Here is a 17,389-nt window from a genome sequence, read left to right on the forward strand (position 1 = left end):
TGTCAAAATCAAATGAATATGTATGTCAAGATGTTGTAGCCTCTCAGGAAAACTATAAATTACCTGACTTTTCACTGAAAACCTTGGAGCTAGTTTGTCGGGTGCGAATCGGCTAGCTCCCCAACGTTGCACAAAATAAACACCTTTGCTGCTTAAAGACAAAATTCATCTCTGAGCAGTTACTCTGTGCCATTTTGGCATCATCAGAAGAACAAGAGAACAAAATTGAAGACTGAGAGGAAAGAGATGGGAGCTCAGGAGCACTTCCCAAAGTTGGGAAGACCATCAGATGCCACTTCTTACTCCCACCCTCCCATACTCTAGGTTCGGTCACTGTAGTCCCTATTAAATCTCTTGCATCTTGAGTCCTCACCAGTGTGTAGGTGTTCACACCAAAACTGTGGCAAACTGTTCATTTTTATGTCCTCATTAAGCTTCTTTGAGGGGATGGAGATCTTGCTACACTAATTGTGGAAGCCGTGGAAGCTGCAGCCGGCCAATGCTCCTACCTGCCTGATTCAATATCAGGGCACATTACACTTGCACTCTTTGTTTTATGAGGGCAGTTTGGGATTAAAATCAAGGTGCTCTTGCAGTGAACGCTCTATGGGATACCAGCACTGCTCCCAGGAAACCTCTGGAGAAATTTCCATCGTAGAGATGGGAACAGCCATCTTCAGTCATCTGGACAGCAGCCAGGCTCATCTACCAACCTTGTGATTAAATGGATGGTTATTCACAGACAGGGCTCTTTCGGTACCGATGTGCCTGTACAGGGAGGGGACATGAGAGGATCCTGACTTGTTGAGTTTAAATCACAGTTTTTCATCCGGGTGACATCCATGAGACACAGTTTAAGTGAGTCTTCAGCAAGCATTCATTCACGCTGGAGACTGCACGGGTGTCTCAGCCTTCACAGATAAGATACAGGTACCCAAAATATTTAATAATGTCACGCATCTCTGAGAGAGGTTTTTCCACTTTCCCAATTCAGACAAATATGTTGGAAAATGTTGTATCTTGGATATAATCTGTCTGTTGTGCTGCAGACAATGTATAAAATCTATCCGTTGTGTGCTGTGTGGAAGGAGGGTTTGCAGACAGAAAAAATACCCTGAGCAACAGATGGTAGGTGACGTGATAACTGTCTGAGCAGTGATAACCTTAATCTTACTAGTTTCCTAATAAAGATTAGGAAGATGCCAAAGGTGTGAGAGAAGGTGAAGAAGAAAACTGTAATCTATAAAACAAATGTAAGAGGATGAGAGATGTGCTGATGGATAAGATGCAGGAGAGGAGGGGAATCACAACAAAAAATACTGTATGTCTTGTCAATATGAAAACAAAGTAGTCAGACCTTGCATCAGCAAACATGCACGGAAGAAGAAAAAGCAGGATATATGACAGAATTATAAACCATTATATGGATAACTGAATGACCAGGAAGGGTCAGCAGGTTAGGCAAAAGTAGCAAGAATTATTTTAAAAGTATATAGGCATTTGAGAAGAATGAATGGCATTACCATTCAAACACAGTTGGAGGTTGCCTGGTTTCTGCTGGGGCTATGAGAAGTGGAAAGGCAAGCGAAAGGAGAGGCTGAGGGATATCTAAATGAAATTTTTGCCCCAAGCAATGTCTACAGTAGAAACTGTTAAGAGGACCATTTCCAGCCTTGCCTTTCACCTAGGAGCTGTGTACATTTAGCTCCCCTTGTCATGCTGGGATTTTTACCCAGAAAGCTGTCCCAGCAAAGCTCCCACTGCTCCGTCAGCACTCTGTGCTACTGATCAGCTTAAACCTCTGCAGCTGCATCAGCTGAGCTCTCTCTCTTTTATATTTGGGACAGATGATGTGTTTTATGCAACTCCCGTAACTGTTACAGCATCTGCCTATGCAGCACTGAGAAGTGCTTATGCAGAAAGCACAGAGCATGGGCATTGTCAGCTCGCTACAGGCATTTGCTTCCCAGCTGCAAGTGCTGGAGTGGAGCACGTGTTTATGAACCAAGCCTCAGCAGGTGGGACCAGGCCATCGGGCACATCAGGAGGACTCAGCAGGGGCTGCAGAGCATTTGTGTGTGAAAAGTGGCGTTTCTTTCTTGAGCCAGGCACTGGCAAACTTGGCAAGAAAAACCAACCGGCAATAAACCTCAAATTACATCTTTTCTACCTCCGATGAAAATGCACTTTATTTTTGGAGGGATTCTCAATGATAATTGAGCACTTATGGTTTTTCACAGAAACGCCTTTAGGTTTTGTTTGGTCGAGTTCACAATGGTCAGCCTGAACGTTTACAATGTTCACACTGGCCTGCTGCACTCTATTGGCAAGAAAAGTTTCAGACAAAATGTTTCACTCGGTACTGGCAGAAAGGAGAGGTACTGTGGCACTGGTAAGAGGGAAGGCATTAGCTGGCAGCCTTGGCTGGCAAAGGATGTAGGGGCAGCAAATCTATGAGAGGAGCTGAAATCCAAGTAAGTGAGGCCATTAGTGGGTCTTCCTGCATAAGACTGTGAGTACGGTTGTGCATAGGATCTGCCAGAAAGATCTCACTGTCAGGTCGGGTTGGTTAGATTCAGTAGGAATGATTACATTTCTTAGGTTTGTTTCTGACTAGCCACGAGGGTATCACTACAGAAATACCGGTTTGCTTCAGCAGAAAGAAAATACTACTTTTTTTTATTGGTAAAATAAGGACAATTATTTGCCCTGCTAGGCAGAAGCAAGGTACCCCCAGGCTAGTGCAGGGACATCGCAGGAGCCCCAATGTCACACAAGGGAAAGCTCCAAAGAACCAGTCCTTAATTGTGCATTTTAGCTAATTCATGCGTTCATTTTCAGGAGTGCGTAAGTTAACACACGGCAATGTAATTCTTGGATACACAAATTACTTCCACCAAATTTCTGTCAGCACTTTATTATCTTGTTCCCATGGTTACGCTATTAGAACAATTTAACATAGCACTTTCTTGCTAATCATAAATAATTCTAGCAATGAACCCAAATAAAAAATACATTGTTGTTATTGTCCAGTTTAACAACTGGGCAAGGTCAATATAACTTCTCTGGTCAGTGAGGCGGCTCTTATTTATCAGTACACCACGGAGTGGTCTGGAGAGATGAATTTTTAAAAAGGCAGCATTGCAAACAAGAATGTTTCTTCAGAGCAGTATGGTCAGAGTGAGGGGGGTAGCAGTACCAGTTGTGCTCCAAGGAGCCCGAAACGCTCTTTGCATCTGTGGCTTGGTGTGCCTTTCAGACTTGACTAAGAATAAAGTTCAGTGTTGTCTGGGCAGTTGCATGGACGAATGCTAAATGTGGTTCTCATTAGGCTGAGAACATTGAGCTGGTCATGGTTCAATGGATGTGAATCAGAGATTTATATTATTAAGGCTGTATGGTGTACCTTTATGTTGTGAGCCAGGATGGGAAGCGTTATTCTCATAGTAGAAAGGCTAAGAGGAAAGACTGATTTTGAGGGGCTCAGCAGCAAGGTAGTTGAGGTGCTGAGAAGCTGAGTGCCTCACCAGCAGCCCTCTCCATACACTTTGAGTTAATTTGTGCCATTCCTGAATAGACTGTATTTGCCTTGGCTGGGTATTATAAGCACACCGTTAGTACATTTTTATGAACCTGATAGACTTATTCAGGGACCTTGAGATGTCAAGTGCCAGTTTTCAAGGACAAACATTATACAATATTTTATACCATGCAAAACTGAAAGCGCAAAGTATTGGCTGCTGTTGCAGCATGTATTACAAGTTATCTCTGCAATCTCTATTTTTCTTGGTCTTAATGAGAGGCAAATTGTGACATGGTGTTGTGTCTTCAATCCCAAATCGATAGTGTCCATCTGGAATGACTGCTACTGTACAGGTTTTAAGGAAGTTTGATTTTACAGTCTCTGTATTTGATGTCTCAGGAGTTGGGTAGCATCTTGGTGCACTTCCCTGTGCATTTCTGGAGTTCCTCTGCATCCCCTGGACCAAGCACTCCAACCTCTCCTTTCCGTCAGAGTCTGAACTTGGACTTTTGGAGAGAATTAAAGGACATGTTTTCCATATGCCCATGTCTTTATCATCAGGGTTAGGGTGTTTGTCAGCAGATTGAGGAAGGTGCCTCCTCAGTCTAAACAAACTTTTCTAAAGAAACTGTCATGAACTCTGAAGTAAATTAGATTTACTTCCAATACACTTGTTTGGAATTGGTATTAGAAGCTAGAGGTCAGGAGCTCTCAGCCCCATCACTTTGTAGTACCATCTCCAAAGAAATAGTCCTGTGAGACTGAGAAATGAATTCACAGGTGTCACTGGTAATAGAGGTAGGAATAATACATTAAAGATTGCTAACAACTATAGCCAGTGGTGATTCTGAGGGGCGGAGGTCTTGAAGTATATATTTCCTCAAAACATTTATTTATAAAATTCAAGTAGTCTGAATCATGAGATACTGGATTGTTTTCAAGGTACACATTACATTTTCTGTACATTTATTAGAGTGCTCAAATATCTGTTACACTGTATTTCAGCTGCTTGCAATGTAGTGATAGAAACACTTACTGCCTGATGCATTCAGGAACATTTTGAGTTGCCAGTGGAATTTCTTCTCTTTTTTGCTGGTGCTCACCCAAAGAGTTAAAGTAAACCAGTTGCTTTAGAAAACAATTCTATTATACAAGTTTTCAGTCATTATTTATTTATAGAGTACTGGAAAAAGGACATGGAGTCCAGGACCTATGAACATTTTTGAAAGAAGACACAGTTATTGCAATCCCAACCAAACTCCTCTTTCCTCTGGCTCTATCTCTGGATCCAGCTCGGTTATAGTCCTCTTACTCCCTTTGGAAATATCGTATCTGCTGGTTCATCCTTCTTAATGAGCTGGTGGGCAGCATGTACTTCTGGGGTTTCAGAGGTCACCTAGCAAGCCCTCAAGCTTCGTAGCCAACTTTGCAGGTACCCAGCTTTCCCAGCAGCCCATGTCAGTCTCCCTGATTTTGGTGGGACTGTCAGATTTTCCCTTTGCCTTGCATCGCTGCTTTGCCTTGCATTATTCCAGTCCTTTCAGTGCCTGAATAGGCATCTCTAAGGCAGAAATCACCAGCAGTAGTACATTAATAGGCATATGCCAGTCATTTTAAATGGAAGGGGACCTACTTTCTGTGACTTCTGGACATTAGGGCTGAAAATCAGCACCAGCATGGTTGTTTGCCATGCTGGAAGTACTAAGGGTTACTTTACTTCAGAGGCATTGCAGCACTGCAACAGTGCATGTGCTGGACTTACAGAAATGTTCAAAAAGGTATTACAACTTGATATCATAAACCTAGTCAGGACTTGAAATGGCATGTGCGTGCACACAGGGTTTTGCTGACAACTATACAGGTAAACTTGCTGTATAGTGCAAATCTTGGGGTTAACCAGCAAAACTAAAAATAATAAAGGCACAGAAATGTAATTCTGTAGAAGTCAAAAGAAATTCCAAAATTAACCCTTCCAGTTAGTAACTGGTAGGAGAGTCAGGATTGCCAGAGCACCAAGGCAAGGACTGTTGCAGTTATACTGAACAAAATTGGACACATTATTGATCAAACAGACTTCATAGCAAATGGAAGATGAGATGTGCTTGCCAGTATAGATATAAGAAGATATTCTTAAATTAGTTCAGATTCCTTCCACTTTTTGTCAAAATTTTAAAATTTTCTCAACTCTGGCATGTCAAAAGCACTGAGTTTAGGAGGCTGAGCAATCTCATGTGCTTAGCCCTAGGTAAAAGGGTAGTCTCCCCTTTAACAGGAAAAAGACAAAGGAGAAAAACATCACCAGGTGTTACTGGTCTCATTCCCCAGGGCTCTCTCCTACCATCCAGAGCAGAAACTCTTGGTGGGAGAGACATTGCCACTGCTGATGCCTCTGCTGCTTTTAGCTTCAATGAGACATCAGCTCCTGAAAGGCAGCGAAGTCTCGCTGCCAGATGTCAACTTTAATGAAGAAGCAATGCGGCCGAGCGGTCTCAGGGCCTATTGTCCATTTCTCTTCTGCCGAGCAAAGCTGTTAGGAGATCAGGCAGAGCTATAGCAGAGATAAGTGAAGAATAGCACATGACAAGCTGTGCAGGCATAAAGATGTATGCGTGCGCCTCAGGGGCACTGAAAGGAACTATACAAAAGTCGATGCCTTTATCATCCGTTCAGAACTCGTCTTGCCTCTGTGCCAGTCCATTTGCAATATCAGCTAGAACTGCTTTGGAAATCAGATTTAAATGATTGCAATGACTTTAGTTAAACCTAAACCATTTCCATCTCCAGAATAGGGCTGCCTCCTGCCTCCATCTCACTTATTTTAAGCGGAGACCGCTCCATATTACTGCCTCCCAGCCGCCCATCCCCTCCACATATTAAGGTCCTCCCTTCTGCAGGTCTTTGGCTTTGCATTGCCTGCATCATGTGGCACTTGCCTGCAGCATAAAGGTGCTTCAAACCCTGTCTCACTTTTTCCTGTCCCACAAACCACTCTGAGGTACAAGCGTGGGTCCACTCCCTCAGAGGAGGTGGGGAGCTGTGTGCAGGCTGGCTTTGGGAAGGCTGCTGATTTTAAAAGGGGGAATGAGACCAGTCTGGAGCTGGATCTTCCCACACAGAGCTAGCTGGAGCCCTCTGGCAGAGTACATGGAGGGGTGCCCAGCCCTGAGGAAACTGGGGAATCCTGAACAGATTTTAATACTTGGAGGGTGAGCCAATGTCTCAGAGAGGGTGGGTACGGTTCCCGTTTGTCAAGGAAAGCATGGCATTTAGTCAGCTGCAGGCAATCTCTAGCAAAACATTAATGCTTTACAAAAAACAAGAGAGACAAGAGCCTTCCCCCTTCTCCCACAATGCATTCAGTTACTTCTTTTTTTCCTTGCTTATGACATAATGTTCCCTTGCCTTGTCCTTCACATCATCTTTCTTCTTGACTTCAGTCACTCCCTCTGAACCTTCATTTTCTCTACTAAATATGTGGGAAACACAAAGCTCAGAGTGAGGGCAAAGGGAATGTCATGCCTGCAGTTGGGGGATGAAATGCCTATAAATTGCAGGTCTTAAACTACTTCTCGTTTCAGCATTAAGTCACATTCCCATATCATGATGCATTATATTCTGGGAATTGTAGCCATGCTTTGGCAGGGAACATAGAGTGACCATAAGCCTGCGCCGCAGCTTACAGCAGAGAAATCTTACCAGTGCCTATTTATCATCCCCGCTGCCAAACAACTTCTTGAATCTCTCAATCAGCTTCCATAGGCGAGATTTCTCCAGCTGGCCAGTGACCAAGAGCAGGCAGAGGCATCTGCCTGGCAGCTGTTTGTACTGCAGGTATTTCACTGCTCCCCATCTGCCACCCGGGTGCTGAGTCAGCGTTCTGCCCGCAAAGGTGTAGGAGAGGCACAGCAAATTTAAGAAAAGTCCTCTCTGACCCTTTTTATTTCATTTCCTTTTGCAAGTGTACTTATCGTTTGGGTTCCTTTCGTGGCAGCAAAGCGGAGGTCAGATAACAGTTGGTTGAATTCTTGGTGGCTATTTTGAAATCGCTCGCTCAGTTGTTGGCCACTGACCCATGCTATTTCAGGTACTGGATGGGTGAGTTACCCCATTTTCCAATCATTTCCAACCGTGACTGTCAAATACCTGTAAGGAGTCATGTAAATGAAACTGTGAACGCAACCAGAACATCATACCAGATGTTCTCTGAAGCCGTAGCGTGTGGGGGCTGATTCTTTAATGCATTGCTAATGCACTACTGCTGTTAGTGTGCTCCGTGGCATGTACCAGGTGGGATGCAGGCAAACCCCTGCAGCCAAGGGTTGAAGTAGTGTGGATGGAGTTCAGGAACTGCGTAGGGAAATCTTGCTGGCTGTGAACTCCATGAGTTTACAATGTGTAACCACAGGAGGAAGAACAGTCAGCAAGAAGCTTTGCTGACTACAATACAGGGCAGGGTTTATTCAGATAGAGAGTTTTGATAAATCTGTGGTCAAAGGAAAATAAATCTGAAGCTTTTCAGCAAAATGGCCATGGTGCTCAAGCCTGGAGTTTGCCTCTCAGCGTTGCTCCTTCCCTAAGGCTCAATTGGGTGCTGTTTGCGTTGTCCTCGTGTTCAGATCTGCAGCTACTGCAAAGTTCCTATGCTGACAACAGTGTTGACCTCAGGTTTCTGAAGTCTGAAGAAACATGGTGTAAGACTTTTAAGTTCCTGCAGTTATCTTAAAGGCCCGAAGTAGCTGAATTTAGCCTCACAGAGAAACATATCCTAATACATTTTTAATACAATGACCAAACTCCATCTTTAATTACTATTTAACAGTATGAACTTGGACAACTTAAAACTTTTCGGCCTGGCTACAGCTACTGATTTTGTGCCAGAACCTCTCCCCTGACAATTCAAAACTGCCTTCTACTTTATAGCCTAGATGTATTCCTGGACGTTTTATATCCGTTTGTTCCAGTGCCAAGACTGCCCTTCCAGTTAAATTGCTGTTCTCCCTCTTTGGGTCCATTCTCTTGTGTTTATACAAAGTAATCATAAAATTCCACAGTGCACCAGTACTATAAGGCATGCAGATCTATTTTCTAGGTGATATTACATGGGGTTTTAGAGGTTTTTGACTCCTTTTTTGCAAGTGAGTACTTACTGGCTGTGAAGCTGCTAGATTTCAGAAGCAAAAGATTACACAGTGATATTTATTGTGGACTCTACTATAAAGTTAGTTGTAGAAATCCCTTTTTTCTATGAATATCTTTTGCTTCTGCATCTTGCTTCTACCTCGGAAGCCTGCAGAACTCTCCCATGTTTATCCTGAAAGTGGTGGCTGGTGCATTTCCAGACTCCCCGCTCACCAGCATGTTTAGAATTGCTTGCAGTTGCAGTAGCTAAAGAAACAAGCCGGAGGCATTACTTCCCAAGTATAAAACCAGGCTGTTGTACTTGCTTGATGTTTGGCAGGGAAGTCAGGATAGCTTGGATGAGGACTGGCAAAAAAAAAAGAAAATAACTTCATGCCTCTCCTCTTTCATTGCCATCACACTGTCAAACCTTTAATAAAGATGAGAAAAGGCAAATTTCCGTAAAGACCACAGTGAGAGACCCCAGTAGTGACCTCCTTCTATGCCCCGTACCCTCATTTATTCTGCTAGATTTTCTTGGTTTGATGTAGGCAACACTATTTATGATCTTAGCTTTCTGTATTGCTATCTAGCTCCTAGTTCTTTGGCTGCTATTCCCTCAGATATCCTTCTTTATTAATTTCAAATATGTTTATCTCTCAGCCCCCTCATAAGAACATAGGCCTAGAAACCACCTACTAAATCATCAGATCTAATCCCCTTATCATGGCCACTTACAGCATCATGCAATACCTTTCCTAAAGTACCACATTACATCTTAAAATAATCTTGCTCTCATTAACTGGTTGTTCCAAACATCACTCTTCTAAAGATTAGAAACCAACAGCACCAGATGGCTCTAGTGATTACATTATGCTGAAAAAGTTTTCCCTGGTGTTGCTAGTTCTCATGTTTAGCTTTTTCATGGGTGCGTTTTACTAGTGACTCAAGGTCCTCCAAAGGCTGATCAATATACTTTCATGTTTTCTCTTCTTTACCATTTGTCCCACTAGTCTTCTGCATTGTTAGTGCCTCCCGTCAGTGGATTTTACTACCAAACCTCTACTCTTGCCAAAGCTTCTAATGAAAACACTAAATGATTGATACTCAGGCTGGTCCTTGAGGTGCCCAATGTATACTCAAAACAACTCAAGACTTTTCCTTCAAGCAAAAAATGTCAGCTCCCCATGAACAAGCACCTTAAATTCTCATGCTAATCTCTGTATTCTCCAGGTTAATAAATGTTTCTATAAGACACAGTATCTAATGCTTTCTGAATAGCGTGTTACTTAGCTTTCTTTTATAAAGTCACTGCTTCCCAGCTGTCAGAACCATCACCCCACTTCGTATTTTTTTCCATGTCTTCAATTATTCTTTCCTTCAATAATTATTCAAAGAACTGAGGTCTAAGAATGGATAGGTGAGTGTTTGCTCCAATTACTTTTCAATTCTCAAATTTGTTCTGTTTTCTTTTTTCTAAAAATTATGTAGCACATACTGTTCGCCAGTATCTCAACAATAAACTTGTTTTTAAAACCTTCCTACCAGCTTTGCGGTTTGATGGGTTGGTTATTTCAGTATTTGGGATTGGAGGGTCCATTCCTTCACCTTGAGCACATGATGATCATTTCAGGTTTGCTATGGGCTTGGAGGCAGGAGTTCCCGTTTCCAAATGTTCATGCCCAGCTGTCAGGGCATTGTCCCCCTGTTCTCTGTCATCCTCCTCACTGAAAAATGAGATAAAGAATTAGGTCCTAGACCCAGCTTCACTCTGTGTCTGCTTTTCTTCTTCTTTTTTTGTTAACCTAATTGAAGGTTATTTGACTTTTTGTTTCAATTTGTCTTGAAAGATTTAGCACAGATTGAGTTTTGGCAAGCTTTTAGACCTGCATTATCTAATCTCCAAAATGTGTCTGTCTTTGCTAACTAGTCCCTTTTCCTGTCATTTCTAAGGTCTTTGCGCACATCTTTCCTGGGGAGATAGGTAATGAGGGTAGAAGGGAACAGAATTTGCTACTTGAAAGTACCCCTGGAATTTTATTCATCTTTGTCAAGCTTCTTCAGAAAATGTGTATCTTTGAAAGAAATTCAAGGCATTCCCCACAATTAAGTATGGACCTCTTCAGTGTAGTTGACTAGTTTCTTTAGATTATCAAAGTTTGTCCCTCTGAAATATACATTTTTTAAAACCCAGTTTCAGCACCATTTTTATTCCTGTTCATTTTATTTAAACTGAATTGACTCGTGGCCACCAATGGTAAGATTATTTTCAGGTCTTCCTTCTCTTTACCAAAACCGTATTTAAAATAGCTTCACTGCTCGGATCAGTAACTTGTGATGAAACATCAGCTGTATAAATCTCAAGCAATGTCTAGCCTACGCCATTCATAACAAAGAGCACCTATTCTCCAGCCTGTCTGCTGCAGCTGATGCTGTGTTTATATTGAGTTTATTCATTAGCTAAATCCAGTACATTTCAGTATGCTATGGTTTGATAACGCTTGGCTAAAGAGCAGGTTCTACAAAGAGAAGTTAACATTACATTAGAAAGCTGTAACACTCTGTGACAGCATTCAAAACAAACACTTCCAACGGTAAGCATTGTTACCAAGCAAAGCCAAGCCAAAATTACATTCGATGGCTGTGATCTGGCAAAAACCAAAGATGCAATATAAACAAGGAGTTCACGCATTACTTATACATTTCTTTTTCAGGAGACTCTAGCATATGAGGAGAGTGGCTTTTGGATATCCCCACATCATCAAACAACCTGGCTTCATGTCAGTTGACTCCCAGGTCGTCTCCCTCTGAGCACATGCGTTCGCAAGCACCTTTGTCATATCTGTGATCTCTGGGCACGGACCTTCAGCTGACACACAGAGCTCGTAACACACATTCCGTGATACAAAGACATGTTAGGAAAAACTCTGGTGGGCTGTGACACAGTTTCCATGTTATTTTAGACATTTCAAACAGAAAAATCAGAAGAAAAAAAAAAAAGTTCTTAGATCCCAGGGCCAGTGGACACCACAGGAGGCGATACAGTGTAAATGTAACTTTTGACACATACTTTCCTGTGGGGGTCTAGCTATACAACCTCCCATACCTGCTTCATTGTGAAGAAGTATTTTTATCTCTTGTCATATACAATTTCAGTTTACCCATTTTTCATCAGTTAGTCATCTACCTCTGCTATAGCTGTTAGCAATTCATTGTCATGACATTTCTAGACATTTTTTGCCCACACAGTGATTAGGCCTGCATCCGTTAATAGTCCCTGGTTTCCAAATTTTTTCTGGACAAGGCACTATAAATACCTATGGCATATAACCATGGTTGGAACAGCAGAAGTTGTGGTCTTTTGCAAGGAGTCATAGGGATGCACGTTGTGAGTCACCTGCCACACACTCATAAAAATCTATGGTACTCTTACATTATCTTTATGCTTAAGATAGTTGTTGTACTAATTTATTCATAGAACTGCATTAATCTCAAAGTTTAATTACCGTGGCTAATGATTAACACTTGGAAGTTAAATGCTCCCATGATGATACAACCCCTCATGGAATTTCTGTCTCTGTCATATCAAAGAAATCTCTACCCATACGTAAATCCAACACTTGAGGTCTAAAACAGGTCCCCTTAGTGCAGTAAAATTTCTCTTACAGTTCTTCCCCCAAGCGATCTTAACTGAAGTACCTTGCACTGTCTTGGTGATTCTTTTCTAAATATTTACAGCTTAACACATTCCTCACATATAACTTCACTTTCCCAGTTGTTTCCATCTTTCTGAACAATTCATGCTCTTTAGTGCTTGTCTTTGGGAGTGGCTATTGGTCAACCGTATTTCTGTTATCCAGCTTCACACCTTGCAGCAGCTGATAAAACACTTCCATTTTGCTGTCTAAGCATAACTAGCAGGCATAAAAATCTTTCAGGTATCTGTCAGCTCAGCCAGGTTATGGCGAGTCATCTCTCCCTTATTGTAGCACCTACCTCACTACCACTTTTCACAGAATTATTTTCTTTCTTTTTGCTGTCCAGTGACTGAATATTTGGTCTTTTTTTCTTTCTCTTAAAATCAGCGTGGGAAATACACATATCTCTTGATACATGTGTGTATATATATATTCTTATCAGATTTGGCATCAAAAGGTCAGTCATATGGCATTTGCCTCTTTGTATTTCACAAGAACCATTTCAGGTGTTAAGGAAGCCCTGCATGGTTCGAGAGCCTAGGAGACTAGGCACAGGTTTTGTGGTAATGAAGCCCACACATTGAGTCAGAATGTTAAGATCCTCATCCAGCACTGAAGAACTTTTGGAAAGGAACTTCTGATCTGTTTTATATGCACGAGAACTGTTTCTGTGAATGGAAGCAGTAAATGGAGAGAATCAGTGCATTTGCTTCAAAACTGCACATTTGCTCCAAGCCAGAACATAAATGTAAACACAGAGCATTATTATCCCACTCATAAGCACAGTCCACATCACTCAGATCAGTCTCAGCTGCATGGATGTGCAGCCTCTGTGTTCACTCAGGACTGTATTTGACCCCGTGTCTTCAGCCACCTCCCCTCATTCTTTCTTTCCCAGGTACAAGACTGTAGTCCTGATGAATGTCCCCTGCCAGACTCACCTTTCATTTCACTCTGTCCTAGAAGTTCACCCCACCAACATGGCTGGCAAAATCTCTGTTCAATTTATTGGAGTTAATGGGTCACTGGCTTTGTAAATATCATTTAGAAAAAAACCTGAAAGCAAAGAATCTTTCAGGTTTTGGAACTGTGGAAATTTGGAGGCTCTTGCACCTGTGGGTATGGAAAGAAAATGGCTGGTCAGTACAATTCCCATACAGGTTTTTTGACTCTTTTGTCAGGAAACCTGCCATCGTCATGCTCTACATTCAAGCAAATTGGGTGTGTTTTCAGGAAAAGAATGAAGACGAGAGAGGAGTCTTGCCAGCAGGAATTTCTCAGCACTGGTTTCCTGTATAACAGTCAGCCTTTTTATAAATAGAACCTCATTCCATGCAATGATATAATATTAATCTGTCACCATATTTGGCACAACCATAGGATCATGAACTACTTGCTTGCTAATTACCATTTGAGCTCATGCACAGAGCACAGGCTGTGATAATATTAGCTTGGTCAGAGTCACAAGTCTGTCACTGCCAGCAACAATTCAGTGTCTGTTTCCAGTTTCTAAAAGTGTTGTATCTGCATCCTTTTGTCCCAGGAGGTAAAATCCTGGACTCCCACTCTTAGTATGAATAATTTGTCTTGTCACTCAGAGCCCTAAAGGAAAACCATGTGACAGTTTCTGTTAGCTGTTCATATGAGAAAAAAGAAGAGAAGTAATATGTATCAGGCATGTTTAACTACTATTTATTAATCATTTTTTTAAAAGCTTGAAAAGCTTCACCAGACTCCCAGTATGCAGGAGAAACAATTTATTACCCCATGTATTGTAAGAAAATTAGAGGCAGGACTGGAGGATGCCCAGGGCCATCGTTACAAAAGCCCTAGTCCTGCCAGGAGCTTTCCTAAGCAACCAAAGGGAAAACAATATGGATATGATTCTTGTAAGTTTTACAGTTGCCCGAATAGTTCTGAATGGTGTCAGTGACACTAATCAGTCATTTATCAATTTCCTCCTGCTGCTTCTCATGAAAGCTCTTGATTAGCTGCAGAGGTCCTAGGCTGGGCTGTCTGCAGGCTCAGCGAGACGGCGTTAATCCAATGCATTCAGCTCACACACAGAAGACTGCCTTCGACCAATATAGATTTAACTTTTTCCTCACTTGAATCAAAAAGACTGTAGGAACTGATGATTTAAGGCTTTTCATTCAGTAGGTGAGCTTTCCAAATGCAAAAGTTTCTCAGTTTATTAGAATATATATATTGGATAGTAGTAGTAAAACAGTGGTAGCCTTTGTTACATTTCCATTTCAGTCACGTTGCCATTAGGGACAGTGGAAGTTCAGAAAAAGATATGGGACCCATGTCTGTGTTATAAAATCATCTCTTAGCAGTTTCACTGAAATTGCATAAAATGGTTTCCATTTTTCAAATTTGTATAAAACTGGAAGTAATTTCCTTCTAGAGAAAAATCTAATCCTTTTCAGAAGGATTAAAAGGTAAAAATTTCTAGCAATACAAAGTAGATCTGTAGGTGGTTTTTATATCTGTCTTTTTGGTCTGGTAGCTGATAGATGAATCATTACCTGTTTTATATTTTTGAGCAAGTCCGTATTCTTAAAGGCATTAGTGCAAAATATTCCCTCAGCAAGGCAAGACTTGGGGCTGACTAATCCTACTTCTGTTAACCTCTACGGGTAAGTTACGATTCCTGCATCTGAAGATGTTGACCAAGCAGTCGTTTAGTAGAAAGTATCTAAACTGTAGAGAGAAAGGAGAAAATAATTATATCCCCTCTTTGATATCTGCCTTTATGCAAAGGGATCTAGTTCAGCCACCATTTACCTCTGTGTCTTATTACCGAGAGAAGTCCAACTGCAATCAACAGAATGACTCCAGAAAGTTAAGCAAGTATATCAAAGCGTGCAGGAACAGAATTCAGGAAAGATGAGTTGGTTGGAAATCTGAGGAATACAGCTGGAAAGCTGTACACTGAGTTCCTGAAATAAGGACTTACATTTTTAGTTAACTAGGTAGGAAAGAACAAAGTGAAATTATGTTTAGGAAATACTAAGAACATATGTCTGATGTGCTATGTAATAAAAAAAAACACAGAGACGTTGGTATTTGCTAATTATTCTTGCACAATTAGCAGAAAAATTCCACATCTATTGTTCATTAACTGAGCGTTAAGCTTCCTCTCATTTTGAGGACAATTAATAAAAGTAAACTGGCTTTGGTAGTTGCTGTTATATAGTAAATCTAACTTTTGTCACCGGTTACCTAGGTAAACGTGGACATTTTCATGACCACCAGACATACGCAGATTTGCTGCACCGTTTCAGTGGAGTCCCTCACAAGTGTGAGGGCAATGCTAATGTGTTGACTGTGAGAAATACTCTTTCTGGAAGTGTGTGTAGTGAGCTCAAGAAAGCAAATTATTGTACAGTTGGTCTCTAAGATCTTTGGAAGATCTGGTGAAATTGTGTAAATGAGTTAAGGCAGGCAGTAGGCAACTTACAATATGCCAAACCTGCATGTTCTGAGTAAATCAGACCTTATCTAATTGTCCTTATTTCTAAGCCTTATTGTCCTTGAAAGTGTTATAAGCTGTTATATTTTCACAAAAATGAACTGCTTAGGAAGAATTTGTCGAATGCCTCAGGTGCAGCTTTTGTTCTACATCAGGTGCTTTCTGCAGACCTGCTTTCAAGGCTTTGTCTACAGCAATTGTGTAGCTGTCGAAAAGAAACTGCCATTCCTGAGCTGTTTTCACATCTTTCTTCCAGGATTTCATCATATTGATTCAGTGCAGGTGTGGTTTTGTTTTGTGGGCATTAGAGATATGTAAAATTACAGTGCTTATGCTTGTCCAGAAAAGACAAGAGCTTGTTGCAATTCCCACAGCGATGGCAGCTGTTGGTTGCACAGGCTACTCGGTGTATAAACTGTGGTTTCCAAACAGAGGTCTGGCTCAACAACTGTTTAAAAGCCCAAAAGTCACACAATGTATTCTTTTCAATTAGCACATATACCTGCAATTTAGAGCACAATGCACCAATATAACATTAAAACTTATAAAAGATGGTTTAGGATCCCTCGTATCTCATCAGCTATACTAAGAAAGAAGAGCTAATGCTGGAAATACACTTGGTTCCAAGTTAGAAAAGGCAGTACAGACAGTTACTGAAAGCATATGGATTTTCTAATTCTCCTAAATGCAATAAAACCTGAGCAATGAACTCATTCAACATCATCTTTATTTTTAGGATTTTCTTGGTTTATTTTTAGAATGTTCATGTTCTACTTAATTTTTATGTCCTATCCCCCCCTACTGAAGCCAACCCTCTGCCATTTCCCTGGCTAGTGCTGCACTCAGGTTGTTTGCTTCAGTGAAGGCAACGAGTCCGTCAGCATGACCAAGGGCTGCACTGAAGTGTATCTGTGCACTGTTCTCATTGCTCTGATAGGAAATGTGCCGTGGGTACCCAACTGCTCGGTCCCCTGTTACCAACATGCCACCTCCCTGCTGAAAACCAGTTCAGGTTGGATGGGACCTCTGGAGACCACCTGGTCCCTCACCCCCCTCACAGGAGGGCCAACCCACATGGGGGTTTCCCAGGGAAAGACATTGTCCAAAAGCAAATGACAAGGTACAAGTTGTGCTTTTCTGTGCTCCTTCAACTGTGCCTGGTGACAGTCCCTGCAGGCAGTGGGAAGCCAGGTCCTGTGCAGAAGTACATCTGGTCCAGTCCTATGAGATTGCCATATTGGCATGTTTTCTCAGCCCGTGGATTTTCTCAGGTAGAGACTCAGTGGGGACCAAGTCAGTGGAGATTCATTCAGTGCATGGGTTTGCTTTTTTGGGTGTGTTTCTGTAATAATCTATCACCACCTCAGGACACATCATATCCTCTCAGGGACAGAAGCCCTGGTGCTGCATCCCTGTCATGGTGCCCTCCACTGCAAGGCACACAGTCCAGTAGGAAGAGAGGGCTGCTCCCCACAGACCACAGGACGTGTCTGAACAGCAAGTCATGTGCTAGCCCAAGGTTGTGGCCAAATCCCGGCTGGGTTTGGACTATGACCATGCCCCAGGACCCAG

At 41.9% G+C, this 17,389-nt stretch overlaps 1 protein-coding gene and 1 long non-coding RNA gene across 5 annotated transcripts in view; one reads left to right on the forward strand and one right to left on the reverse strand.

Annotated features, from left to right (window-relative positions):
* The window catches only part of LOC308065738, a 44,392-nt gene extending 27,040 nt beyond the window's left edge, over nucleotides 1-17,352 (reverse strand). Inside the window, exons 1-2 of the long non-coding RNA XR_013928895.1 lie at nucleotides 13,281-17,352; nucleotides 1-13,007 (exon numbers count right to left, since the gene is read on the reverse strand). The exon at nucleotides 1-13,007 is cut by the window's left edge and continues 27,040 nt beyond it. This is a non-coding gene — a long non-coding RNA (uncharacterized lncRNA). The remainder of the gene's footprint in view (nucleotides 13,008-13,280) is intronic.
* Nucleotides 1-17,389, forward strand: part of LHFPL3 (LHFPL tetraspan subfamily member 3) — a 323,142-nt gene that overhangs the window by 222,907 nt on the left and 82,846 nt on the right. The window lies entirely within an intron of this gene.

This window comes from Falco punctatus (genome assembly GCF_963210335.1).
Source record: "Falco punctatus genome assembly, chromosome: 6".
Taxonomy (NCBI): Eukaryota; Metazoa; Chordata; class Aves; order Falconiformes; family Falconidae; genus Falco; species Falco punctatus.